The sequence below is a fragment of the Mauremys reevesii genome, linkage group 1 (assembly GCF_016161935.1).
Source record: "Mauremys reevesii isolate NIE-2019 linkage group 1, ASM1616193v1, whole genome shotgun sequence".
Lineage (NCBI taxonomy): Eukaryota > Metazoa > Chordata > Testudines > Geoemydidae > Mauremys > Mauremys reevesii.
The window spans coordinates 167250216-167277588 of record NC_052623.1 but is presented as its reverse complement, the minus strand read 5'-3'; the positions used below and the strand labels follow the sequence as shown (position 1 = coordinate 167277588).

Here is a 27373-nt window from a genome sequence, read left to right as displayed (position 1 = left end):
CAGAATCCTCAGATCTTGACCTGCCCTGACAGCGTCTGAGCCACCATGGGAACCCGAGGTGATGTGTATTCATTGGGTGAGTGGAACAAAGTCCATGGGACGAACTCGGGTGGGGCTAGGAGAGTCTGGGGGGCCCACAGGTCTGTCTGCACTGGGGCTGGAAGGTGAATGTTCCAGCTGAAGGCAGTCACGCTAGCTCTCCTCTGCTAGAAATAGAAGTGTCACCGTGGAGGCAGGAAGAACTGGCCACCCTGAGTGCGTACCTGCGGTCTTAGACTCAGTATGAGACCAGAGCATGGAGAGGTCAAAGATGGTGTCAGGCTGAGTCCCAACTCTGGCACCTCAAGTGCAGGAAGTCGGGGCTCGCAAGGATTTTAAAAATTAATATTTGCCACTCCAGGCTTGTATTACACCCTCAAGGGTACAGCTTTTCTCTGACCTTGGCTTGGTAAACGCTGCCACCACCCAAATGCAAAAAACCCCCTTTGAACTCAGGAAGGAGCACTTGGGAATTCCTCCCTGTGGGGTACGCTCAAGCCCTTTCACCCACCTTTGGGGAAGAGCTGGTGGGCTCTGGGCACATCCCGGCACAATGGGCAGGGCTGGATTTCCAATTAGGCACAGAAGGCACGTGCCTAGGGACGCCGGCGTTCTATGAGGCACTTAAAAATTCAAATTTTGCCGCTCCTGGGCCCCAGCAGGGGGCAGGGCCGGCTGAGGGGGAGACGGCCCCACACACCCCTGCTGCTGGAGCGCTCCTCCCTCTGCCCAGCAGACAGTGTCACCTCCCGGGGGGGCCAGTGAGTGCGGGCCGGGGGCAGGGCTTGGGAGAGCGGGTCTCTGGGGGAGTTCATGGGGCAGCTCTGGGCAGAGGGGGTGGGGGTGCTGGGCGGAGGCGCACTGGGCGGCAGGGTACCTAAAAGTTAAAAGTGGTGGGATTCCCTCGCCGCCTGTGGTGGTGAAGAACTTAGCAGCAGGGGAACCCCTCAACTCCCGGCTGCCTCCAGGCTGCAGGGCCCCCGGAGCTCCAAGGCGGGGGTGGGGGGGACGACCACTGAGCCCCCGTGCCTAGGGGCGCCCTAAGTATAAATCCAGCCCTGACAATGGGGGCTCCTGGTCTTTGTTGCTCATACACACAATAAAAGACCCAGGTGCCATGGCCAAAATCCCAGTTCCCAACTGGAACCAGTTAAAAATATGACCAGGGATCCCAGCTGGGGCTGATTTCCCAGAGCACCAGGTTTCTGCATTTTTAATTCCACCATCGACGTGGCCCTGACTGGCCATTGGCCCAGGATTGGCAGGACTGGGGCGGCTGGGGGTGTGTGCAGCTGAGTGGTGGTTACCATCTGCCCAGGGGCCTCTCCCTGTCTCTGCCTTCCAGGGCTCTGCATCGCCCTGTGCCTGTGGGGCACCGTGGCCCAGAATCATGGCATACAAGGTAAGGCCAACTCCTCCTGGCTAACCTTCCCCAGCGCTCCCGGCTGCCCGGGGTCTCCGGCCTCCGCCCCCTCCGGCCCCTTTCCCTTGTGGGAGGAGAGCAGAGTCAGGGGTCTGGGGAGCCGGGAGCAGCCCCTTGGCATGGGCGTCTTGGGGTGGGTTTACAGAGCACGGTGGGTGCGTGCAGGGAAGAGAAGAAGGCCCCTGTGTAGCCCTCCCCTTCCCTTCCCAGCCCCGTGGCCAGCAGAGAATAGACCCTGGGGCCCAGGGCTCTACATTGGGGGCTGGAGTGAGGGGCAGGTAACCTTTGTAGCCCCTGATGGCGCAGACGTTAGAAGTGGCTTTTGTTTGTGCCCCCCCCAAAATCAGGCTGAACTGAAACCTGGGACCCACGTGCCCAACTGGGGAGTGTTTGGGATCAGGACTCTGCGCCCCGAGTCCAGCTCTGCTGTGAATCCCAAGATGGGATTTGGGCAAATTCCCATTGACCATCTGGGGTCCCCCAGTGCTGCACCCACCCTGCTCCGTCTGCTCCCACCCCAAGACCTGCAGCCGGCTGAGCTGCGCTGGGATCCTTCCCCTTGGGCTGGTCAGAGGGACGGATCCCAGCGGAGCCCCAAACACCAGGCAGCTAATGGATCCAGGAGCTCCCGTAGGCAGGTCACAGTCTGGGTCATGGAAGACAGCTCAGTATCCAATCTAGCCCTGCGCCCAATTCCACTTTCAGTCAATCCAGAGCAGAGCCGGGCAGGCCGATTTGGTTCAGGGGAATGTTTGGTTTTACTCAGGGAAAAAATTGCGTGGGGGGCGGGGGGATGGAATAATTTTCAAAACTAAAAAATCCCATTTTCCAGTTTGAAGCGAGGTTTCAGTTTGAAATTGACGTTAATGAGAGTAATGATGAAAGGAAGAAAATCGGGTGAGATCAAAAAAGTTTCACTTGAAGCGACGCCCGGCTCCGGCGGCTCTGCCTGTCTGTGCCGGGGGCACCCCGGGGAGCCAAGGCCTCCTGTGCAGCCGAGGGCAGCGTGTGGCAGGCGGTGGATGGCGTCGGAGCTGTTTGCCAGGCTCCCAGGGATGAAAATCAGCGAATGGGGCGTGTGAAAGGAGTCGATCCCCCTGTGTGTGGGGGGGGAGCCGCTCTGCACTGGCTGACCCTGCCCAGCTGTTCCCGCCCCTGCAGGTACCACTGGGGACTGCAACAGCCATATGCTGTGCCCAGCAGACGCCAAGTGTGTGAACAGCACCCACTGCACCTGCCTGGATGGATACCAGCCACATGGGAATCGCTTCTTCATCGACACAATGGAGACCTGTGATGGTAACGGGGCTCCCACGTTGTCCGGGGGGAGCTGGGACAGAGCAGGGCATTAAGGGCCAGAGCAGCCGACTCCACTGACTCCAGGGCCTGTTGGGGGTGCTCAGCCCGGCTGGGGAATGAGGGGGGCAGCAGCATGGGTGAGGGCCGCCCTCCTGGGGATCGAACCGGGGCCTCCAGAGTGAGCAGCAGGAGCCAGGAGTGTTGGGCTCTGTGAATGGGGCACAGGGTGGGGGGGGCCCATCACACTGACCCATCTGAATCCCAGCCTGGGTCCTAATGGGAGCAGAATGGGGCAGCCCTGGCTGTACTCCCCCTTTCCCTCCCCCCACTCGCAGGGATTTAAGGAGCGGGGGACAGAGGTGAGGCAGTTTGTCACACACACACAGGGAGCCTGGAACCCCAGGGGGATGTCTCCCCACTCTCCCCTTACATGGGGGATCTGGGTGTTTGTGGGGCCGAACCCCCCGTACCTGTGACAGGAGGCTCGGGGGGGGGGCTGTTTCTGACATTCTAGCAGCAGAAATGGGTAACTGAGAATCAGGCCCTTAATCACTAACCAATCAGGACCCCGGTCACCTGGGTTCCCTCACCCAGCTCAGTGCGGGGGGCTGGAGGGAGGGTGATACGGGGAACTTCTCCCTGCCAGGACTGTACAGAGCGTCCCCTCTTGCGTTACAGATATTAACGAGTGTGTGGAGCCGAGCCTGCCAGACTGCGGACGCAGCGCACACTACACCAACATGCCTGGGAGTTACTACTGCAGCTGCATCGATGGCTACGAGCCCAGCTCTGGGAAAGCCAAGTTCACACACGCGAGTCAGAACAGCTGCCAGGGTGAGCTCTCCCCTGGCTCCCACCGCACCCTGCTCTGTCCTCCAATCTCTGTCTCCCCTCCATAGACACACCCCTGAGCTCATTCCAGGGCTGGTGCTGTGCGAGAGGCTGCTAAGGACTTCAGCAAAGACACCTGATCCACTAACCGGGGCTGTGATCAGCCGTGACCCTCAACCTCTGCCCCAGCATGTGGGGGCAGGATCTCCCCTACCTCAGTGTTTGCATTGGGACTAAACCCCTAAGTTTGCAGGGAGGCTCTGGGAAGGCGGGTGGAGCCCTCGCTGCTGCCAGCCCACAGAATCCAGGCTGTTAGTGCCCCTGAGCCTGGGAAGGGGCCTCGTGTATGGTCCACGTACAGCACAGTGCGCTCTGCCCCCTATGGGCCTGGGGAGCAGGGAATAGCCCCAGCGCAGGGCACCCTGGCCACGCCCCCAATCTGCCCCCTCCCTCAGGGCTGGGAGCAGAGCCTTTTCCAGCCCCACACTGACAGCCCCTGGGTGGGAGGGTGTTTCCCAAGGGGGCCATTATGCCCCCATAGGCAGCCAGGGCGGCCTGACTGGAGAAGGGGCCGGGGTGTTCCAGGCCCTTGTTTGCGACGTTCAGCCGGTAGTTAGAGCTTGTGTCAAGTCCCAGCCGGCCGTTCCCATGGAAACCGCCCGTTACACCCCCGTTTGGGGGGGCGCAGAGCACCAGGCCGTAGCACTGGGAGAACTCAGGAGCCCATTGGTTCAAACGCTTCCCTGGCAGAGACCTCGCCCAGCCGTTCCTGCGCCAGCCCCAGGTCGCATGGGATCACCCCAGCCAGTGCCCTGGGGCGGGTCTAGGCACAAGAAGAAATCAGCACTGCAGGTATCTCAGCCAGCGCCCCGGGGATTGTACAAGGATAGCTGGTATCGGGAGCCGTGTGGAGAATCCCTAGGGCTTGTCCCCGGGGGGATTGATGGCGATCGCTGTTCTCTTTGGAAGCGCACTGATTATTCCAGAGCAGAGTGTCCGGACGGTGAGCGATTCCACAGGAGCTGTTACCCTCAATTTCCCCGTGTAACAGCGGGGAACACCCAATCTCAGAGCTCCCTGCAACTCCGAGCGTTTTTGGAAGCCGCGGGACACCCGTGAGCCCAAGGGAGGGGAGAGCTCTGTCTGCACAACCGAGAACCCAGCGCATGGCCCCCCTTCTCCAGCAGACAGAGCGTCCGAGCTGGGGAAAGCGCTTTGGAGCAGCGGCTGTGCTGTGGCTGGATGTGTGTACAGCACCTGGCACCACGGGGCCCCGGCTGCGGCGCTACCCGCTATAAACATCCCAATGGCACCAGGACGGGATGGATAAGGACGCTGGAAGCTCTGTTCCCTCCCGCATGGGCTCTTGGAAGCCTTCGGGGACAGAACCCGATTGTACGTCGGTTCCGGAATAAAGCAGGTTCTGGAAACGCGGAGCCGCCTTGGTGCTGTCAGGAGAACCCGCGAGTGTCACAGGGTCGAGGGGCGGAGGAGGCAGCACTTGGCAGGATGCAGCCGGTAGGTTCTGACAGGGTTCAGTGCCCCGGGAGCAGCTCAGCTTCTGAAGAGGCAAAACCGTGCTGCCAGTTAGGCTGAGACACAAGTAACGCTGGCACCTGCACAGTACAGACGGGATCAGAGGGACCTGAGGCCCATCTAGCCTGGTATCCCGGCTCCAACGAGCCAAAACCAGATGCTGCAGAGGATGGTGGAAGAGCCCTGAAGTGGCAGCCGGGGGATAATCTGCCCTCACTTCCTGGTCTCTAACACTCAGCTGGGCTGAAGCCCCAAAGCAGGAGGTTTTCTCTCTCTTCCCAAACGTTTGTGCCCTTTAACTATGATCCCTCTGGCTGTTCTCATCATCCATAGGAATGTCCAGTCGCTCCTTGAAACTTCCTAAATTCAGTGACTCTTGTGGTGAGGAGTTCCACAGGTTAATCGCACATTGCACCAAACAGCCTTTCTTTGGCTCAGTTCCGAATTTCCCCTCTTCTCACTTCCCTGACTGGCCCTTGCTCTTGTGTTATGAGGTGGGGAGAACAGAAGCTCCCCATCTCCCTTCTCTATCCCCGTCAGGCATTTATAGACTCTTAACACGTCCCCTCTTACGTTCACTCTAAGGTGACAGTCCCAGTCTGTTCAATCTCTCTCCGCAGAGGGTTTTTCCAGGTCCCTGATCATTCTCATTGCCTGTCTCTGAACCCCTCTGGTTCTGCACTGGCCTGTGTGCAAGGGGGTGTCCAGGGCAGCTGGTGGGTTGCAGAGGAGGTCACCCCATTGACTGATATCCAGGCATTAGACCAGCCCTCATGTTAGTCTCTATCCCCTTCCTCCAAAGCAGCTCCCCACTTGTCCCCTCCAGGGGCGGGCGGCTCATTCAGGCATTGCCGTCCGAACTGATATTGCGGCACTGGGCATCACCAGATCCGCTTGGGAGCTTTAGGAAGCAGCAGGCGCGTGTCCTGGCAGGGCTGCGTTTCCCTTCCCAGCTGGAGCAGCTCATTCCGGACAATAGTCACTTGCTCCCGTTCACTGACCCAGTCACTGAACTCCTGGCTCTAACCAGCCCCGTCTCCCCAGCGCACGGTGCATGTCGGATGCCCGGATTATCCCCCAGCAGCATCATCCCAGTGCCCAAGGTCCAGCTCCTAGATCAGCCTGACCCAGCGCTTTCTCTCCCCTTACAGACATTGACGAGTGCCAGCGAAATGCCACAATCTGTGAGCCCCACGGGAACTGCATCAACATGCCAGGGAGTTACATGTGTAAATGTAGAGAGGGATTTGGGAAGATTCAAAAGGATACGTCTAAGATCTGCACAGGTATAATGGGAGCTGGAAACAGTCGTGGCAAAGGCATGATGTTTCTGGCTTTTCTGCAGTGTTACTAATGCATGGCGTTGCCTTAAAGCCCCACCTCCCGGAGTCACGTGATTCTAGTTTAAAGGGACATCACCCAATTCCCCTGCACTCCCCTGGGCGCAGCCCACCCACCCTTCTCCTAGTGCTCCAGGGGAGGGGCAGGGCTGGGTGTATCCCGAACGGGGAGAGGACCCATCGGGCTGGGGTCTGTAACGCTGAGCTTGGCGCCCCCTTCTGGCGACTAGCTCCAGTTCAGCGCCCCCTTTCTTCTCTTCCATTCATTAATGATCTGGAGGATGGTGTGGACTGCACTCTCAGCAAGTTTGCGGATGACACTAAACTGGGAGGAGTGGTAGATACGCTGGAGGGTAGGGATAGGATACAGGGGGACCTAGACAAATTAGAGGATTGGACCAAAAGAAATCTGATGAGTTTCAACAATGACAAGTGCAGAGTCCTGCACTTACAATGGAAGAATCCTCTCTTCCACCATTGCAGCTCCTGGAGTCATGGCTGCCTCGTGTCTCAACCGTCTGGCCAGGTCACGCTGTGATCCCCATTCTGGGGGAGCCTTTCAAATCAGATCCCTCTCTCCTATGCCTGATAGCAGAACCCTTCCTCCGGGGCTCCTAGCCCCCCCTCGGGCCTTCCTAGCCCCCCTCGCCTCAGGCCCCCACCACTGGGCCCAGCCCTCAGGCTGTAGAGAAGCTCCACCTGTCCCCTCCCAGGCAAGCTTCCTTCTAGCCAGCGCCCTGCACGCAGCTGAGTCACTTCCCCTTTGCAGCTTAACTGGCTGAGCGCCCCCCCCCTTAACCCCGCTCTGCCAGGGCTGGTGCAGGGAGGGGATCGCAGGGGCCTGGTCTGGAAAAGGTTGGGCCCCTGATCTGGGGGTGGGGGAGGGGTTGTGCTGCAGGGATTGGGGCCCTGCAAATAGCAGGGAAGAAAGGAGAATAGAATGGGGGGGGTAGATGGAGCAGACAGACTGACTGACAGACCACGCTCCCTGCAATGGGTGGGGGGTGCCTCCATGGTCATTCGCCCCCAGTGAGCCCCCAGCCGTGCTGTGTGTGACCCCCTCTCCCGCTTTCCCCTCTCAGACATCGACGAGTGCAACAAGACCCAAGATATCTGCGGCTCCAAGGCCACGTGTATCAACACCATCGGGAGCTACTGGTGTGAGTGCCGGGCCGGCTACGTCCCCTCCAACAGGAACACGACCCTGTGCCAAGGTGGGTCCTGCCACGGGGGGCATGGAGGGGGCACCTGGGGGGGGGCTGGGCAGGGTCTGGGATTACACAGGCAGAGGTCTTGCCCAAGGGGGCAGGGAGCTGGGAACTGGTCTGGGATGGTGCACCAGCCCCCTGCCCCCCATGGACGGGGTCCCTCTGGGTCTCAGCCCTGGCCAGGGAGGGCTCAGCCTCCAGGCCCTCCCCTTCCCCAGCCCAGCCTGTCCGTCCACTGGGGTGTTTCCGGTTGTCTCAGAGCCACAGGCACCAGCGAGCCCAGGTCTGGCTCTGGGAGCGGAGCAGGGGCTGTTCCAGGGCCAGGCCGGGATTACACCAGGGCCAGGCCGGGGAGGGGTGAGCAGGGCTGCCAGGGGCCAGGTATCTCTTCCCTGGGGCTGCCAACTGTCTAATCACACGAACCCAAACACCCTTCCCTGCCCCTTCTCCGAGGCCCCTGCACCGCCTACTCCATCCCTCTCCCTCTCGCTCGCTCTCTCCCACCCTCACTCATTCTCCCCAGGCTGGGGCAGGGGGTTGGGGTGTGGGAGGGGGTGCAGGCTCCAGGTCAAGCTTGGGGAATGGGGTTGGAGTGCGGGGGGGGACTCTGGGAGGGGGCTCAGGGCTCAGGTAGGGGTTGGGGTGCAGGAGGGGGAGTGGGATACAGGCTCTGGGAGGGAGTTTGGGTGCCAGAGGGGGCTCAGGTGGCACTTACCTTGGGCAGCTCCTGGTCGGCAGTGCAGTGGGGCTAAGGCATGTGGAAAGGTGGGTTCCCCCCAGTGGGTGGAGGTGTCTGTACCCAGCAGGTCTCTCTGCAGAGCAGATGGAAACATGGCAAAAAGCCTCAGAGACGGGAGCAGGAGGGACAGGCAAAGCAGAGTCTAAATGGAGAGGAGAGAGAGACAGAGTGAGACGGGGAGGAAGGGAGGGAGTTTTGTAGCAGCCACATGTTAAACTATTGGCAGCGCAGGACTTTCATGTGCAGAGAGAGCAGCTGTCAGGGCTGGGAAGAGAAGGGGAATTTCCCCCAGGCAGGAGTGAGTTGATATGAAAATCTGATATGAAAACTCTAACGTCTGCTCCTCTCTTCCCATCACTCCAAGTCCCCAGCATTAACTCCAGCCCTGAGTTCGAGGGAATCAAAGAGACGTGCAGGAATTTCTCTCTGCAGGTACGTTTGACCCCATCATTCATTTGTGGGGGATTTTGCCCTGTGTTTTTTACCACCAATACAGAAATTCCCAGACAAAAACCTTTGCTGTTGGTATTACGGTGACCCCTGTAAACCCCAATCCAAGATCAGGGCAATTCTGTGTTTGTTTCTTTCATCGCTGGGACTCGATCCTCCTCATCCCTCTAGTAGAGCGAAAGAATTACTTCTTGTGTCTTGCTTACAACACCCCTACTAGTACAGGGGTTCTCAAACTGGAGGTCGCTACCTCTCAGGAGGTCATGAGGGTATTACATGGCGGGTCGCAAACTGTCAGTCTCCACCCCAAACCCCGCTTTGCCTCCAGCATTTATAATGGTGTTAAATTTTTTAAAAAGTGTTTTTAATGTATGAGGGAGGTCGCACTCAGAAGTTTCCTATATGAAAGGGGTCATCAGTAGAAAAGTTTGAGAACTACTATGCAAATACATCCCAGAATGAGGTTTGGGTTTTTTTGCAACAGCATTACACTGTTGACTCTTATTTAGCTTGTGATCCATGGCTTCATGGTCTGGGATAATGCCTTTTACTTCAGTCAGGCTGAGAAAAAGATCCTGGTTGTTGGGGAGAACAGAGAGCTGTGTGCTCTCTGCAAGCTCGTCCTCCTCCTCATCATCATCACCTTCCCCATCTGCAGAATCCTCAGCCATGGCTGAGATTACCCCCTCCTCGGAATCCACGGTCGGGGTGGGGTAGTGGCGGCGGCTCCCCCTACAATTGCATGCAGCTCGGCGTAGAAGTGGCATGTCTGTGGCTCTGTCCCGGACCTTCCATTTGCTTCTTTGGTTTTCTGGTAGGCTCGTCTGAGCTCCTTAACTTTCACATGGCACTGTAGTGAGTCCCTACTGTGGCCTCTCTCCATCATGCCCTTTGAGATTTTTTCAAACATTTTGGCATTTCGTCTTTTGGAACGTAGTTCTGCTAGCACAGAATCCTCTCCCCATACAGCGATCAGATCCAGTACCTCCCGTGCAGTCCATGCTGGAGCTGTTTTTCAATTCTCAGACTGCATGGTTACCTGTGCTGATCACCTCTCCACGCTGGGCAAACAGGAAATGAAATTCAAAAGTTCACGGGGCTTTTCCTGTCTACCTGGCCAGTGCATCTGAGTTCAGATTGCTCTCCAGAGTGGTCACAATGGTGCACTGTGGGATACCGCCCAGAGGCCAATACTGTCGAATTGCGGCCACACTAACCCTAATCCGAAATGGCAATACCGATTTCAGCGCTACTCCCCTCGTCAGGGAGGATTACAGATACCGGTATTAAGAGCCCGTTATCTCAAAATAAAGAGCTTCGTTGTGTGGACGGGTACAGCATTAATTCAGTTTAACGCTGCTAAATTCGAAATAAACTTGTAGTGTAGACCAGGCCTTATTTAGCTTGTGATCCACTATGACCCCCAGATCCCTTTCCGCAGTGCTCCTTCCTAAGCAGTCAGTTCCCATTTGGTATGTATGCAACTGATTGTTCCTTCCTAAATGGAGAACTTTGCATTTGTCCGTCTTGAACTTCATCCTATTTACTTCAGACCATTTCTCCAGTTTGTCCAGATCATTTTGAATTTTAGTCCGATCCTTCAAAGCCCTCCCAGCTTGGTAACATCCTCAAACTTTATAAGTGTTTTCTGTATGCCATTATCTAAATCACTGCTGAAGATATTGAACAGAACTGGACCCTGCACTGATCCTTGCAGGACCCCACTGGATACGCCCTTCCAGCTTGACTGTGAACCACTGATAACTGCTCACTGGGAACGGTTTTCCAACTAGTTATGCACCTATCTTAGAGTGGCTCCATATAGGTTGTATTTCCCTAGTTTGTTTGTCACATGAGACAGTGTCAAAAACCTCACTAACGTCAAGATATAGCACATCTACTGCTTCCCCCCAGCCACAAGGCTTGTTACCCTGCCCAAGAAAGCTGTCAGGTTGATTTCACAGGATTTATTCTTGACAAATCCATGCTGACTGTTACTTATCACCTTATTATCTTCTAGGTGTTTGCAAATTGATATTGAACCTTCTAAAACTTCTGGAGCTTTGCTAGTGGCTGGTCCCCAGACTTACACACCCATTGTCTTCCTGCAGGAGAGCACTGAAACTACAGATCATGTACTCTGATTTCTTCTGCTGATTTTCATGTCGTTTCTTTCCAATATGCACCTGCATGTCTCTCTGCATCTTCCTTCACTTCCTCTTTCCTCTCCTCCACAAGCACTACAACATCTGTAAAAGGCAGGTGCCAGGGGACTCCTCTCTGGCTGCTTTCTGTCAGTGCATCCAGCACCAACGTGAACAAGCCTTGATGTATCCCAGCCGTTACTAGAAACTGTTCCTTTTCTCCCCATGAACCTCTCGCTGTGGCAACAGCACCATTGTACATGTCCTGGACACGTCTGATATAAAAGCTTTATTCACTCAATGAGGGGTGTCAGGATCAGGCCCCTGCACAAGGCAAACACCAATGTCAGTCGCCCTTCAGCAGCTGCAGAACTCACCCTCTGCCCTGGGTCTCTCTGCAGGGAAAGCGGAGCAGCAGAAGCAGCAGTTTTTGCTCTTTCTTTAATTCAACGTTAGACATTTTGATGTCCATGTTCGGAGACGGGAATGTGACGTTATCACTGGAGGTGAGAGGCTCCGCCCCTTGAATGTGCCCTGCAGACTAGTGCCCCTGTGTGTGCCCCAGAGCCTGGTGTCTCGCTGGAGGGGAGGGAGACATGTAGATACTCCTCAGACAAGATCTGTGCCCTCCACTGCCGTAGGGAGCGGGGGATGCACCCTCTAGTGGTGTTTGTGTGAGTGCAAGTTTGTGTTTGTCCACCCATATGTGTCCTCTAGTGTTCAGAACTGTGGTTGTTCATCAGAGGTGCTACACTACTAACAGTTAATGGGGATTCTCCCTCAGCTCATCCGTCAGTGACCTGAGTGTTTCAGGCAGCAGGATCTGGGCTCTATCCCTGCCCTGCCAGACATTTCTGAGCAGCTGCCTGATGCAGCATAGAGACAGCCTAGGAAGCCGTGGGCTTGTGACAATGTTGTTCCCTGGCATCTGTAATGGAGGGATTGGGGAGCAGGAGTGAAGAAGGAAGGACAAAGGGTTCTAACCCCAGTTAGCTTCAGGTCCCAGTGGGGCTCTGAGTCAGCCTCAGTGGACCTCCCTTGTAAAGGGCTCCCCCTCTGCGAGCACTGCAGCCCCCTGAACTGGCACTGGCTGTGATGCCCGACGCCCCCTGGGAACACAGGGAACGTGGGAACTGAACCCCTGGACTCCTCACTCCTAGGGCTTTTTCTTTCCTGTCCCCAGAACGTGACTCTCCATTTCAACGCTCTCCTGAACAGCACCTCCCTCTGGGATGGTGGAGATAAGGAGGAGGTGGGGTCGGCTGTGACGGTCCTGCTGCAGAGCGTGGAACGGGCTGCGCTGGCCACTGGGCTCCGGTCTCCGGAGAGGACAACACAGGACGTGACAACAGAGTCTCTGGGTGAGGGGGGACGTGTGGCTCTCAGCGCCACCTGCTGGCTGCCATGAGATACGGGGTTACACACTGTGCCCCAAATCCACTGGAAGTTAGAGCCTATATACCATTGTGATGTGAGCCTGTGTTCAGTACAGACACAGAACAGCATGGCCCCTGCACCAGGAAATATAACCCAGCCCCGCCAGTGCCCCCAGGAGCAACAGTAATGCCCAAGAGGGGTTTAAATGTGATTATTTGGCATTTCACCACTAGTGGCTGCCACTCTGAGCCAGGCGCCTCCCCCCACCCCGACTACTCCCTCTGCTGGGGATGCAGCATCCCCAGTGAGACACAGCCAGAATGGGGGGAGGGGAGATGAAGGGGTGATCAGTGGAACTCGGGGGGGGATCAAACTTCCACCTCCCATAGTGCAAAAGAGCCCTGAAGCCCCCCGGCTCCAAACGGAGTGGGAGGGGGGTGGATCTGGCCCAGAACGGACAGATTCCCAGGGAAGTGGTTTCACAGCGAGGGGCTCTGTCATTCCTCACCCCCACCCCCGCAGCTATCCAGACGCGGCTCGTCACGGGGAACTGCAGCCAGCACAGCGAGGTCTTCACGCTGAGCGCTCACGAGGAGATGATGGTTGTGCACTGTGCTACAGTTACCGGGGCAGCTACACAAGGTACCATCTCGGGGATGGAGACACGCAGGGACCAAACAGCACAGAGCGGTTCCTGGGCACTGAACCCCAGTCTGGGTTTCCCCCCTTCTTCCCTCCCTTCCCATGGATCCCCAGGCCGGCCCCGGCCTCTGTCTCTAGCCCTGGAGTGCTCCTTGCTGGCTGAGCCAGTGGTTCTCAGGCTGTGGCCATGGAGCTGACACCTTCGTTCCTGGCTGTCCCACAGCTTGAGCCCCCAGCAGTGAGGAGTTGGGGGTGCAGAGGGGAGACGGCTCATGAGAGGGTCTCTGGTATGAAATGGGCCCAGAGAATGGAAAGGGCAGGGACGCCCTAGTCTAGCTAGACCCCCAAACAGAGATGTGAGGGACCAGCGTAACGTGGACCCTCAGCTGCCATATTCAGGGCCCCGAATCCTCCAGCACCAGGGGAAGCTCATCCCTGGCCAGCCCCTCTCCTGGTCTCGCTGAGAAAATCCGTATCTTCATCGCTGCATCCTGCAGCTCAACGTTTCCAGCTGGACACTTTTCTGGCAGCTCCAAGGGAGGAGGTGGCACAGTCCAGTTCCATTCCCAGGATCCTGGGTTCCATTCCCAGAGCTGCCACAGACTCACTGTGACCCCTGAGCACCCGGCCGGCTAATTCTTTGCCATTGTGTCCCCAGCTCCCTAACGAGGGATTTTCTCCTCTCCCAGCAGGTTTGGGGGCTGCTGCTTTTATTTCTTACTCCACTTTGGACTCCATCATCAGTGCGAGACGTCTCAGCGAGGGAAATCTACCAGCTGGTGGGAAGCTGGAGAAGAGTCACCTCAACTCCAGGGTGGTGAGTGGGGCCGTCGGAGACGGGAGCCACGTTCACCTCTCCAGCCCCGCAAACTTCACCCTGCGCCACAGACAGGTGCGTGACGGAAGAGCCTCTCACTTTGCTCCATATCTGGAGCTCCAGAGGGGTATGTAGAAGGCACAATCTCCTGCTGGGCATTTGGACCGTGCTGCCTTTCTGGCTCCGGATGGTCCTGAGAAGAGGAGGCCTCCTTATTCCTGATGCACTGGGGCTGTGTTACTGGAGGAGGTTACCGGGGGTCGCACCACGACACAGGGCCTGAGCTGGGATAACTGGAAAGCCGCTTTCTCTAGAGCCTGTGGTTCAGGAAATCAGCATGAAACACTTTGATACGGTAATGACGTGGTTAGGGTGCCTATGTGTATGTGTGCACACAGCACTGCCTTCTGCTGGATGCTGTCAGAAATGCTCAGCCATGTGCCAGATTCCGCATAGTGCTAACGGCTAGCAGGATTTATTTCCCTTTCGCTCCAATAGCAGGGCCTGGGCTTTTGGAGCAGCAGGATCTGTGCTCTCTCTCCGCTGTCACCGGGATGGCCCCAGTGGGCACTGGGGGCTGCCTGGGGAGAGCCGTGGAGCTGTCAGTGGCCTCGGGTTTGCTATAGACATGTGATAACAGAAACGACATTCTGTGGTCCCGTGAGGATGAGGATGATTCTGTTGTGTTTCCAGGCCAAAAAAGAGGAGGAAGAGGCTCTCTGTGTCTACTGGAAAGTGGTGGCCGAGAGCGGCAGCTGGTCTCCGGATGGCTGCACCGCCGTGCGCACGAACAGCACTCACACCACCTGCAGCTGTGACCATCTCTCCAGCTTCGCCGTCCTAATGGCTCCCACCGCAGTGACGGTATCTCACCGTGAGACTCGGGTCACAGGGCAGGACCCTGAGCTCCGCACTCAGTTGTGGGCAAAGCTCTCCCTGGAGCGACTGGAGGCTTTGCTGGGGAAAAGTCTGAGTCGGAGCCGAGGGGGCTGGACTGGGGTCACTGGTGATTCTCCCTTTGCTGTGTTACAGGAGAGTTACTCACTGACCATCATCACCTAAGTGGGACTGACCCTCTCCCTGCTGTGCCTCTTCCTGGCCATCCTCACCTTCCTCCTGTGCCGCTCCATCCGCAATGTCAGCACCTCCCTCCACCTGCAGCTCTGCCTCTGCCTCTTCCTGGCCGACCTGCTCTTCCTCACGCAGGTGACCCACCCCGGCAGTCAGGTACGGCCTGATTCTCCCCTGCTCTGTGCCTCCACGCGCAGCAGGGCTGGGGTGTGTGGCTTTGAACCCCTTTGTGCTCCCTGGTTTCTGGGCTGTGCCGGACACAGGGAGGGTTCCTGGGGGGATGTTTCCACCCCGTTAGGCCCCTTCACACTGGACACATTGCTCTGAGTGTCCCCAACCCCTGGAGTTCAGCCAGTTCTATCCCTATGTCACAGTCTCCCTGTGCCTCGATTCCTCTCCTACGTGACTTGCCCGTGGTCACCCAGGGACTCTGTGGCAGGGCTGGGAACAGAACCTGGATCCCCTGAGTCCTGCTCTAACCACTGATCTCTGCTCCCTTCCTGCATCAGCAATGTGCACCCGCAGGACCCTCCATAGACCGAGGAACCTGCCGTCTCTGGGTCACGGAGCGCTGTACCTGGAGAGCCGTGCTAACAAGAGTCCCGGTGTGACACCCCCCCCCCCCCCCCGGCAGGTCTCCCCCATACTCAGCATTTCCCTTCCCCTTGCAGTGTCCCTGGGCTCTCTGTCTCCCCCAGGTGGCGTGTGCTGTCATTGCTGGCCTCCTACACTACCTCTTCCTGGCCTGCTTCAGCTGGATGTTCCTGGAGGGGCTGCACCTCTTCCTCACCGTCTGGAACCTGCAGGTCGTGAATTACACCTGCGCCAACCGGTTCAAGAAGAGATTCATGTACCCGTTCGGCTACGGATTCCCAGGGTGGTGGCTATTTCTGCAGCGATGAATCCTGGTGGCTACGGAACTTCCACACAGTATGTGCAGCGCCCGTCCCGAAGGGGAGCTGGGATGTGGCTTCCATGTGCTTGTCTGGCTCACCCCAGGTCTGACTTGAACCTAGATTTCCCAGCTCGCCCTGCCTGGGAGCTGAATTTCCCCCTGGGACCCTTCCCATCCCCAGGGATACTAAGCTGCCCCAGCGCTATAGTTGAGTTGCCCCCCTGTCAGACATCTACACTCCTCACCCCACTGATGATGCAGAAGAACAAGCCAGAAAAATCCCACCTTGATTCCCAGGTCCCAGGCTGGGTTTGTGGGGCTGGTGGGTAGGAAACAAATGCACCTTCTTACTGTGTGCAAATCCCTGAGCATCCCCTCTCTAAAGTGAGCGACTCCACTAAAACAGGGCGTGGCATGTTCTAGACACCCCAGGTGAGATCCTCAGCTGGTGTAAATCAGGGCAGCTCCACTTCCTTCAGTGCAGCTGGACCAATGTCCATCCGCTGCATGTCTGGCCCTCCATCAATACTGCGCCCATCCACCAGAAAGGGTCATGTGAGGAGGTGGAAGAGGATGTGGTGGCTGAAAGCAGGAGATGCTGAGGTACATGGGGAGGGCTATTTGCCTGCTACCTGCAAGAGAGTCGGCCATGTCACAGGCAGGCGGAGATTCATCTCGCTTTTGTGATCCAGCTGCCCTGTGACACCCCCTCTCTGCCCCTGGGGCTGAAAAAGGGCAGTAATCCCATTAAAGTCACCTTCTTCTTCCTCCCTCCCTGTAGCTGCTGGCTCAGCCTGGACAGAGGCTTTCGTTGGAGCTTCCTGGGTCCAGTCTGTGCCATAATCCTGGTGGGTACCTCACAGAACCACAGGGCCCCATTCTTCTCTCACCTCTGCGACCTCATTGATTTCAGTGAAGTAGGGAGGGGAACGTGGCCCATAAAACACAAGGAAAGACCCAGTTAGGTCCCACCTGGCTCATCTGCTGTGGTCAGTCCCGGGATGAGTCCCTGTGCTGTATCCCCAGGCCCACAGCCGTTACTCGGGCCCAGCTCCCAGGGACGTCAGCAGAAGTTTTGCCAAGTGAAGACAGAAGAGTTTGGTCTAGTCGAGTTAATGACCCAAGGAACGAGGAAGGGAGAGGGCTGCACTCTGCAATGGTTTTTGCAGGGGGGGAAACAAATGTCCCTACATATTCCTCCCTATGCCCTGGAGAAGTTGCAGGGGGGAGGATTTGTTACAGCCTAGAAGTGGCAGGAAATATTCTAGAGGCAGGATCTGGAATCTCTGAGTCAGATCCTGCTCTCAGTTACACCAGTGTAAACCCAAAATAACTCCTGACTGCACTGGAGAGGCTCCATATTGAACTCTAAGCAGGATCTGGCCTCTGTGATCCCATTGATCCATCTCAGCCCCGGTTGTGCTGTCAGCTCCATGCATGGGGAGGGACTGAGAGCTGCCAGGGGATATTACAGAAGAGGGGATAATTCCCACCAGAAATTAGCCTTCCCTGGTTCTGCAGTGTTTGGCTCGGTCCCCTGGGATCATTCTCTGCCTTGGCTGCAGTCACCAGATGGGATGTTTTACAGGAAATATTTCCCACTCTTCCCACAGATAAATATAACGTTCTTTTCCCTGACCCTGTGGATCCTCAGAAACAAACTCTCCTCTCTCAGTGCAGATGTGTCCACCCTCAGAGACCACAGGTGAGAGGGCAACAAAACAATCCTGGAGGGTCAGATGCCTTGGATTGGAGAGTCCTTGGCACCGGAGGGTGTGAGAGATTTCAGGAGGGGAACAGTATATCTAGGGTCCATGGGAATGAATTCCCAGTGTGTTTGCATTGACGGTAACCCTGTCCCACACAGGAAAGCAGGGGCCGGTAGCTCCACCCCACTCTGCCCGGATTCTCCTGACCCAATCGCTCTCCATAGAGTTATTGTAACGGGATCTCTCCATCTGCCTTTACCCAGGTTACTGACCTTTAAAGCCATCGCCAAGCTCTTCATTCTGGGCTGCACATGGAGCCTAGGTCTCCTCCAAGCAGGGCCGGCTCCAGGCACCAGGCAAGCAACTGGTGCTTAGGGCAGCAGTTTCCAAGGGGCGGCATTCCGCCCAAACCCTTTTTTTTTTTTTTTTTTTTTTTTTTTGCGCTTCGCCGCTTCCGCCGCCCCTGCAGGTTTTTTTCTTTTGGGTTTGCTGCTCCTGCTGCCCTGTAGGGGGCAGCGGCGTGGAGCTGCTGGGAGCGGTGCCAGGTCTCGAGCAAGCCCAGCACGGCAGCCCGCCCACCGGAGCAGTGTGGCGCCCTCCCAGCAGGCGGCGCGGCAGGAGGGCCCGCATGGCGAGCGCCCCGCTTAAGGAAGCCCCGCCCCCTCCAGCTGGGGTGTGCACTCCGCTGCCCGGGCTCTGCAGGGCTGGGAGTCCCCCTGCACCGGCGCCCTGCAGGTATTTTTTTTTTCTTTTTGTATTTTCTTCCCGTTGCTGTTCTGGCTGGCCGGCAGTCAGGTTTGTTTCGTGCCCCGCCCCCCTTCACTGCTCTGGCCGGGCGGCAGGTTGGTTTCCCGCCCCCCGCCCCCCCGTTTGCTGCTCCGGCCGGGCGGCAGGTTGGATTCCCGCCCCCCCCCTTTGCTGCTCCGGCCGGGCGGCAGGTTGGATTCCCGCCCCCCGCCCCCTCCTTTGCTGCACAGGTTACACCGGCAGAAGGAAGATTTGACCATCGGAAGCCTGCTGCTGTGTCACTCGAGAGCCACACTCAGCTTTGGTAATTATCAAGGGTTGGGGGTGTTTTACTAACTTGTTGCGGACGTGTGTAAGTGCTTGAGACTAGTAAAGTTTAGCTTTAAGTGAAAGCACTCTTGTGTTGTCCTGTTTGTGCCAGCCATCTATCGGTCAGACGGCCGTGTCTCCCTTGATTTATTTCCTGACACCTCCTCGCACAGAGTAAAGTTACCAAGAGCTTTGGGTTGAAAGAACCCCGGGTAACACTCTCTGCTCCAAAAAGTTTTTTTTTATCAAGTGTTATCTAATAGATATTGTGATGATGTTGCCTAGGCAGCTTGTCATACAGTGCCACTTATGATTTTCTGAGCAATAAATATCACGGACATAAGCTACTTTAGTTTTACTATGAGATAACATAGGATTGGTGAACCCATACAAGAGTGCACTGTTGACTGTGCTTACTTACCTTGTGGTAAACACCTCAAGTGTCTCCACTTAAGCATTCTTCAGTGAAATAACTATCTTACCATGACTACTTATCCTTCAGCACTTATAATGAATCTATGATTTGAAAATATCTGATAATTGCTTAAGTGCAACACTTGATGTCATCATCATGTTTCCATCTTCTCTTATTAGCAGAGGGACACTTTTCCATGCAGCAAAAGGAAGAAAGGTTCTCAATGTGCACACAATGTAAAAAGCCCTACAGCTCTTTGAACAGTATCATCACTGTCCACAGGGTGGACATCAAGGAGTAGTCAAAACGAGAATTGTGCTGCCCTCAAGATATTATTGGCCAGGGATGACAAAAGACCCATCGCAGATTGGGTATGTAAAGTAATGAAACAAAATTCTGAAATATGTTGTTTAAATCTAAATACAAATTTGAAATTTACAGTGCAAAGAATGATATTTCTAAATTTGGTGTGAAAATGTAAATTCTGTTCCCTTGCAATAATATTTTCATACATGAATGTTAATGTCATCATATTATTCCATCCAAACTAGGTTGAGTGAGGTATCAGAGGGGTAGCCATGTTAGTCTGAATCTGTAAAAGCAGCAAAGAGTCCTGTGGCACCTTACAGACTAACAGAAGTTTTGGAGCATGAGCTTTCGTGGGTGAACACCCACTTCGTCGGATGCAGGTTGAGTGATGTCTGCACTGCCAGAAAGTGAGAAAGGAATTAAATCTGGATATCACCTTGAAAAGCATAAAGGTGAATTTTGGATTCTGAGACTTCTACTATGATCTTCTGAAATGTCTTTTACATCCTTTCCATTGTCAATACATTAGGAATGTTCTTAGCACACACTGCACATACATGATATAAAGGCTTATTCACTTCCTTGAAAAGCAGTAAGAAATCTTTAAAAGAAAGAGTCAAAGATAATTATTTATTGTAGTGGGGCAGTTGCCCCACTCTGGGAGAGCAGGGGTTAAAAGCAGCCCTTGGAGAGGGCTGTGCCTGGGACTCAATTAGAAAAGGGCAATTAGATTAAGAGCAGCCACAGCTGTGGCCACACCCAATCAGGCCACAGCTGGCCCTGATATAAGGGCTAAGGGTGGAGCTGGGTCAGTCTCACTCCAGCCTTGGTGTCAGAAAGAACTCGCTGCCTGGGAGAGACAGGGTACCTGAAGCAGAACAATGCTGGGGAAGGGTAGGCAGAGCTGGGGAACTCTGACCTGGTGAGTCCCCAGGCTGAGGCTTTGCTGAAGGCTAAAGGATATACTGGGGCTGTGGGGAGACAGCTGGGCCAAGAAAGGCAGCAGGTCCAATCCCCTTGCCAGTGAGGAGTGGCTATTACAGACTGCAGTTTGTTGCAGAGAAAGGGGGCCAAATGACAACTGGCAGTAGCCACTGAGGCAAGATGGGTGTGGGGGATTGGGGTTCTCCTGGGAGAGGAGACCCAGAGTGTGGGGGTACCGCTTTTGCAGGATCTACGTTTTTTGTGGATGGAAGTAGGCTAAAACTGCAAGAAACAATGCTGGTGGGAGTGAGTATTGCAGTGTGGGATGGGAGTGAGATTTAAAAAAAAATGCTGTGCAAGTCTCCATTGTAACTCAAATGCCAAATATGGTGAGACATGAGCAAAAGGTAGCGCTGCTTGATGGATTGGCAGCTCCTGCATGCTGTTGAAAATTATTATCCTCAGAAGAGCTCTGTGTAATCTCAAAAGCTTCTCTTTCACCAACAGAACTTGGTCCAGTAAAAGATATTACCTCACTCATGTTATCTCTCTAATAGCCTCAGATATAAAGAGTTATTGAAAGCAAAGGAATCTCCTCTCTCTCTAACTTTGTGCCCCTCATTTTGTCTGTGCCTGACATTTCATCCCACATTTGGGCATATGCATGTAGAGCAGTGTAAGGAGAAGAAAGCTGCCCCTAATGCAGGGATCATTTATCTAATCAATATAAAATATGCACAAACACTGGAGCTCATGAGCCATCACCATGTGGTGAGAGGACTGGGTGATGTTTGACCCAGTACACAATGTCATTTATCTACCACATACAACCTGTCCCCATGAACCACCTCCATCTCCATGGGCTGTGACAAGGGAGGCATGCATCGTCTCAGCCAGACTCACAAATGAAGAAGACCTACCCCCATTAGGAAAGGCCCACAAGCAATCAAACATCAGCCACACTTGCATGTCCTGGCTAAAGGACAGCCCTTCGGTATCATTGCTGCATGGGGGTGTTGAAACCATGTGTCCTTAAATGGATCAGTGAATCAAAGGCTTCAGTATTGATTTTAGCATGTAATATTGTGAAAGTACTATTGAAATCTAATGAGCTAGGATAAATTGGATTCAGAAGTCTCCTGGGGAAAACAGAACACATGTGTGGGTAAAACATAGGATAGGGATTCAGGGAGCATGGCTTTCAGTTCTGTCTCTGCCACAGCCTCCCTGTGTGATCTCTGGTGAGTCTCTAGGGTCTCAACTTGAGAGATGCTGCACACCCCAGATGTCACCTCTGAGGACGGGAGCAGGCTTTTAATCTCTGTCTTCCTTTTCTGTAATATGGGGCTAAAAATGATTCCCTGCTTTGCAGAGGTGTTGTGAGATTTCATTCATTCACTCTTGTGGTGTGCTATAAGATGGAAAGAGCTATAGAAATGCAGAATATCATTATTAATGTAAAAAAACTGTAGTCTGTGGGAATCTAGGGCAGACTTGCTAACACTAGATGTTGCTGTTGCTACAAATTGAGAGCCCTGGTGGTTACTTGAGCCAACTAGAAAAAAGAGCATTAACAAAATTCTCTTTAGCAGACTCAGCCTGGGTGGAAAAACCTGCAATAATGCCCGGACAATAATACCACCAAGCAGTGATGCTTTATTCCTTTAGGCAAAGTTCTGCCTGTTATGTACATACAATGTCCATTGCTGTCATTGGGAGATGTACAGGTGAAGCTCAGGCTTAATGTCTGAGGAAAATAATCTTCAACAGCAAACATGAGGGAGGTGTCAGCAAATCTATTGCACAGCGCTGCCATCTCTTGTGTTTTTTATCATGAGTCTTGAGATATTTAGTGTTTTAGTTAAAGCCCTAGCTCCTGGTAGACCAGGGATTACCGGAGAATCTCAGCTTTCATTGGTTTTAAAACAGCATGTGTCTAGCTTTCACAATATCAGAAAAAAACCCTAAAACTGAGATGTGGGCACCCCAAAGGTTCAGAAACCAGCAGGCAAATTAAAAACAACCCCTCATTTATTATTTTTAAACAGCACTCCACTCATCTAGATACAACTATATGGCCAGGGCCTTACTCAGTTTCCCCCTGCCTCTTTATGTGAAGTTTTTCGCGCAGCAACAGGGGAGAGAAAACATTTTGTAAATGATTTGGTAAAACGTGATTCTAAAACCACAAAAATTGACTGGTGAATTCAAGGGCAAGTTTAGGACCTAACTTTATTTTTATTTTTTACAACTGACTAGATTTCAAACTGACAGTATCTCTTCAGCACCAGAATATTCCACTGCAACTTTCCCAGGGATGTTTGCAGGAAGCCTGCACACTTTTCTTGCCTCAATCTTGCTGTTTTGCAGGTGAGCAGACATGGTTTTATTCTAATTTAATTTATTAACTGCTAAAATTTTGTTATAGAAGTGTTATTACTTGAGTACTTACAATACTCCAGTTTCTGTATATGTTACTGTAGAACTTTGTACTTTGGGAAAAATATTTCTCAGTTTATGGATTCCCAGCCCGGATACACTCGGATCAGGGACGAGACTTTGAGAGTCACCTTCTGAAGGAGGTGCTGAGGATAGCAGGAATTAAAAAGTCGAGGACAACGCCTTATCACCCGCAGGGTGACCCTCAGCCAGAGAGGTTCAACCGAACCCTGTTAGATATGTTAGGGACTTTGCGGCCAGAGCAGAAGGCAACCTGGAGCCAACATGTTGCATTTCTGGTGCACGCCTACAACGCCACCAAGAATGATGCTACGGGAGTCACCCCATATCTCTTGATGTTTGGGCGAGAACCAAGATTACCCATAGACCTGTGCTTTGGTGTATCAGAGGATGGCGATAGCTATGAAACCCATCAGCAATATGTATCCCGACTACGAGAAAAGCTGCGGGATGCTTACCACTTAGCTGCATCTGCAGCTCAGAAGAATGCAGATCGTAACAAACATCGATATGATGCTAGAAATCGTCCGCAAGAGCTCCAGCCAGGGGACAGAGTCCTGCTGCGAAATTTGGGTATTGCTGGCAAACACAAGATAGCTGACAGATGGAAGGCAATACCTTACTTGGTGATGGAAAAGCTAGGAGACCTGCCGGTCTACAAGATCAAACCTGAAGAGGGTCCAGGGCAGACAAAGACCGTGCATAGAAACCTTTTGCTCCCGGTGGGGGAATTGGTAGGCAGCCCTTATGAGATGGGCCACAACAGGGCAATTGGGCAGAACGAAGGTGCTGTACCAAAGCCACTTCCCAACGTGGACAGCCAGCCTCCTGCAGCTAACCTACCCCTACTCAGCACATCTGAGAGTGAGTCTGAGGAGGAAGACACAACCATGGTGTATCCTAGGATGAAGACAAGATTGCAATCTCGATCAGCTGAATCAAAAGAGACTACCTCCTCTTCCGCCCTAAACCCTATGGCAGAAGTATTTAGGCCCATTCCTGACACTCCTGAGCCACTGGTGGAACCCCCATGTAATGACTTACACAGATTATTGGACAGTGGCGACATACAGATGGAAGATGTCCCAAGCACCTTCGATCCTCCACGGTTAGAACTAGAAATGCAGGGGCCTATGCCAGTATCTGAGGAACTCACAGGAAACCTCCCCATCCGTCACTCAGAGGATGTCCCCCCTACCACAGCAACAGAGTTTCTTCATAGGCGAGACAGAGTAATAAGACCAGTGAAACGGCTAACTTACGATGCACCTGGGGTGATTAGTGAGGAGCCAATACCTTTAGCACACAGGTTTGTGAAAGCTAAAGTGGGCTATCTGAGGCCCTTTGGAGGGGACCAGTAAGTTGGTATAGTAGGGAATGTGATTTGTCGGGACGACAAATTCTCGGCTGGGGGGAGGATATAAGCAGAGTCAGGATGAGCCCTACCCTGACATCTGGTGGTACATTATGAGGAGTGGGCAAAGGAATTTTAGGAATGTGCATTTGCATTGGTAAACCCACTCCACTTAGCATAACACACAGCAGCATGGGAAGGTTATTTTCACACTGTGGAATCCCCAATTTCTTTGTTATTGGGGCAGGAAGGAAAAAAAGGGGCTGTTACTTTAATTATGTGAATGAGGAACTATGAGACTGCTTTATGACAGAAATGACTCAACCTACATTAAATAGTACTTGCCAGACAAGGGACAGGGGTTCCAAAACCCAGTGAGGGGAGAGAGGCTGGGGACTGGTGTGTGTACCTGATGGTATGGGCCCCTTTTGAGGGCCTGGAACACCAATTGCACTTCCTCCTCTCTCCACTGTTAAAGAGCAGAGCTAATTTTGAATTCTTTAGGAGTCCATCTAGAGGCTGCTGACCTGAATTCACGTTGGGCCATGTGGCAGTGGGGCTCTCCTACTACAAGTTGAAATCACTAGGAGCTGAAATCACTAAAAGAGCTAAGCTTACTAAGCTGAGATCACTGAGTGCTGTGTTAAGTAGTGGGAGAGCCTGAAGATCTATCACCAAGCAGCTGGCAGAGCAGAGCAGTCTGCAGCACGTTGGAGCAGCCCATGGAACAGTGAGCAGTGTGGAGCGGTTTGTGGGGGGACGGCTGACGTGGTTCACGGGTCTGCTGGAGGAGCGGCACAGCTGGTGGAGTGGAGCCAGTCGTGGTGAAGGCTGCAGCAGAACTCCACGGAGAAGCGGGGCAGTCGGCCCTGGCCCACGTAAGGTGTCCCTAGCACCCTGTGTGTGTGACCCCCCCCCCCCATTTCCACCCAGGTTGGGGGGGGTAAAACTCTGCAGATAAACTTTTGAACTCTGGGGTGGCCCTGACCAGAGACAGAGACTCTTGGGTTGTTGGACTTTGGGGTGATTGGACTTAAGACCCTAAGGGGGAAAGGACATTGCCAAACGTACTTGGAGGTGGGTTTTTGCTTATGGTTTGTGTATAGTCCTGTTTGTGGTGTCTCTCCAACGTGATGCCGCATTGGTTCCCTCCTTTATTAAAGGATTTTGCTACACTCGGACTCTGTGCTTGCGAGTGGGGAAGTATTGCCTCCTAGAGGCGCCCGGGGGGGGGTAGGTAATTGTCCCAGGTCACTGGGTGGGGGCTCGAGCCGGTTTTGCATTGTGTTATTGAAACGGAACCCCTGGATACTGAACCCGGCCCTTGTTGCTGCCAACTCAGAGGGGCAGAAGGGTTACAGTTGTAAAGGGAAAAACAATTAACAAAATATAGCCAGGTGTTTTTAACTTTTTCAACAAAAATATCAAGATTGTGATTCATTTAAGTTAATGTACTAAAGCTTGTTAGACTCATTTAAAGGTAAACCGCAATGAAATATCTTTTTTTTTGTAAATTTGTTTTATGTGAAGTGGTAAGTGTGAGCAATCAGCTACAAAATCTGATGCAATATAAATGCAGGTAATTACATGCAATAGTTTGGTAATTTGAATATTTTAGAAGTTGTGCATGGAAAAAATACAACTGGTCTTGTATGAATAAGAGCAATAAATACTGCTAGAGATGCCTGCAGGCAATGTGTACTGGTGGTTGAATTTTTATTACTTTGAGCATCGATACCAGAGACCTGAGTCTAGTGGGTGAAGCACTAGACTGGCACTCAGACGAGCTGGGTTCTGTTTCTAGCTTTGCCACTGGCCCACTAGGTGACTTTGGGCAAGTCACTTCACCCCTTTATGCTTCTGTTTCCTTCTCTGTAAAATGGGGATGATACTGGCCTCCTTAGTGAAGCACTTTGAGATCTACGGATGAAAAGTGCTAGATAAGAGCAGTGGCGGATTAACAAATTTGCCGCCCCATGGCCCTCAAAAAATTGCCGCCCCGCCGTGCCAGTTCACCTCCGCTCCCCCGCAGCAAGCCTGGGAGTGGGGGGGGGGGAGAAGGGGAGTTGTGGCGCGCTCAGGGGATGGCAGTGGTGGAGTGGAGGTGAGCTGGGGCAGGGAGTGGTTCCCAGCCCACCAGGTTACTCCCCGCACCCGCGGGCCCCAGCTCACCTCTGCTCCACCTCCTCCAAGTGCGCTGCTACTCACTTCTCCCTCCCTCCCAGCCCTTTTGCGCGGCAAGCCTGGGAGGGAGGTGGAAGGAGGGAAGCGCAGCGTGCCTGAGGGAGGAGGCGGGCCGGGGATTTGAGAAAGGGGTGGAGTTGGGGAGGGGGCGTGAGCAAATTTGCCGCCCCTGCAAATTTGCCGCCCTAGGCCTAGGCCTTGTTGGCCTAGGCGATAACACGCCGCTGGATAAGAGCTAGGTATTATTCTTCTCTTCTTACATGCACTGCTGTAAACTAGGTGTAATTCCATAGAAGTCACTTGAGTTATGCCCGTGTAAAACTGGTGTTAAAAAAAAGAGGACAATCAGACTGGTAGCACTATTATTATTAGTTATTTGTTTTACCATAACACTTAGGAGCCCAGTCATGGACTAGGACTCCATTGTACTAGATGCTGCACAACACAGAACAAAAAGAGCTCACCATCTACGTACGAGTGCTGTGTCACTGCTGGTAGACAACAGGAAGATAAAGCCATTTCTGAAAAACTAGCCTAGGAGTCTGGAGTAATACCATGTGCAGTGAATTATTGGTCTTGGTCCATTTGCTAGCGAGCAGGTATCTGTCACAAAAGCCACCTTCAATTATGGCAGTCTCAGCAAAGAGGCATTGTTTGAATGTGCATGAAAAATTAACTGCTCTCTGTGCCCTAGAGATGGTTATGAGACACATTGGCAGATTAATGTTGCACTGCTGTTGCCAGGCTGCACCTGTTAGCAATCTACCACTTTAACTGTCTAGGAAGTGCGTTTTAAAGGGGAAAAACACTTGTCAGCCTTAAATTTTAAATTTGGGCTGGATTCTGTTCTGAATCATACCAGTGTAAATTTGGAATATTCAAGTCAATAATATCTCCAGGTATGGGCCCCAATCCTGCAAACTGCTCTGTATGAGTGATCTCTGCCTGCATGTAGCCCAATTGAAGTCAATTGTATTCTGCTTTAAACTGGTATATCAGGAAGCATATATTAAGGCTATATACTGAGATTGCATCTTGTTCATTACCACAAGAGGGAAACCAATACCAATAGTATGACTTTTGTTTTTAATTGTGAAAGTTGTGGAATCATGTTTGTCCTTTTCAAGATGACTGACTATCTCCTTCCCTTT

General features: G+C 53.5%; 1 long non-coding RNA gene and 1 pseudogene across 1 annotated transcript; both read left to right on the top strand.

The window, feature by feature from the left end:
- The first annotated feature begins 45 nt into the window (after positions 1-45).
- Positions 46-17895, top strand: LOC120407502 (annotated as a pseudogene).
- Positions 17896-19625: 1730 nt separating this feature from the next.
- On the top strand, positions 19626-26928 carry LOC120396005. Its single transcript, XR_005592918.1, has 3 exons — positions 19626-19752; positions 22484-22594; positions 26620-26928. It is a non-coding gene; the product is annotated as an uncharacterized LOC120396005 (long non-coding RNA).
- Positions 26929-27373: the final 445 nt, after the last annotated feature.